General features: G+C 39.2%; 1 non-coding gene across 1 annotated transcript; it reads right to left on the bottom strand.

Moving 5' to 3' along the window:
- Positions 1-625: 625 nt before the first annotated feature.
- On the bottom strand, positions 626-748 carry LOC120887736 (small nucleolar RNA SNORA40). The gene has a single exon (XR_005731067.1). It is a non-coding gene; the product is annotated as a small nucleolar RNA SNORA40 (small nucleolar RNA).
- Between the last annotated feature and the right edge of the window lie 530 nt (positions 749-1,278).

Here is a 1,278-nt window from a genome sequence, read left to right as displayed (position 1 = left end):
CTTCCCTGAGGAGGGAATGGATGTCCATATGATATAGTGGATGTGGTATGACAGGAAGCACAAGTGGTTGAGTCAACATCTCTTTTCTCCTTTCTCCATTGAAAAATAAGATGATTTCACTGGGATGAAAGATGCTCCTTCCTTCCTTCCTTCCTTCCTTCCTTCCTTCCTTCCTTCCTTCCTTCCTTCCTTCCTTCCTTCCTTCCTTCCTTCCTTCCTCCCTCCCTCCCTCCCTCCTTCCCTCCCTCTCTCCCTCCTTCTTTCCTTCTTTCCTTCTTTCCCCAGGATTGAACTCAGGAGCACTTGACCATCGAGCCACATCCCCAGCCCTATTTTGTATTTTATTTAGATTCAGGGTCTCACTGAGGTGCTTAGTGCCTCACTTTTGCTTGAGGTTGGCCTTGAACTCGTGATCCTCCTGTCTCAACCTCCCGAGCTGCTGGGATTACAGGCATGCACCACCATGCCTGGCTTCATGTTTTTCTTTCTTTTATTCTTTTACAAAGTCCATTTTCTATCATGATATGAAAACTGGAATGTTGGGATTTCTCTCATGACCTGTTTTTTTTTTTTTTAACAACTTGTTAGTTATTGAAATGGCATCTCTTTAAGCTGCCTTAGGTCTTATATTCCTTCTTATATGTATCTAAACTCACACTAAATGAGTTCAGGTTTGCAAAGGAGAATTGAAGCTTTGCACCTGTTTACAAGTCTTTGTTCATAAATAAAACAAAACAAAACAAATAAACAAACAAACAAAAACAAAAAAACCCCACCAGTGTTAATAATACTCATTTCTTGAGCTAGGTGTGGCCAGCTCAAGATGCTACTAATTTCTGGTCAGGGGATATTAGGGGAAGTAGAGTGTGCAACTCTCAGGTCATTCCTTTTAAAGGCATGGAACTTGCCTTTCCCTTCTCTTTGATTTCTTCCTATTACTTAGAATATAGAGTTTGATATGAGACCTAGAGGAGCCATTTTCATACCCAAAATGTGTATTGTATTTTGATGAAGGAAAAATAAAATTGAGATTAAAAAGGTATAGGAAGCACGGAAATGAAAAAATTTAAAAAGATGCCAAAAGCCCCAAATAGAGAAGAAGTCACAATCTATGTGTGTGGAAGGAGGATACTAAAAGAGTCAAAGGATACTGAGACCTATGGATTGAGCAATCATTATCCCTGTGAATATTTTGTCTACTGGAGACACTACTCAAAGCATACAAAATTGAAAATAAAAGACTGGGAAAAATATACTAGGTATATAGAACATGAGAGA

The sequence above is a fragment of the Ictidomys tridecemlineatus genome, chromosome 10 (genome assembly GCF_052094955.1).
Source record: "Ictidomys tridecemlineatus isolate mIctTri1 chromosome 10, mIctTri1.hap1, whole genome shotgun sequence".
NCBI classification, from domain to species: domain Eukaryota; kingdom Metazoa; phylum Chordata; class Mammalia; order Rodentia; family Sciuridae; genus Ictidomys; species Ictidomys tridecemlineatus.
This window is presented reverse-complemented; position numbering and strand designations above follow the sequence as displayed.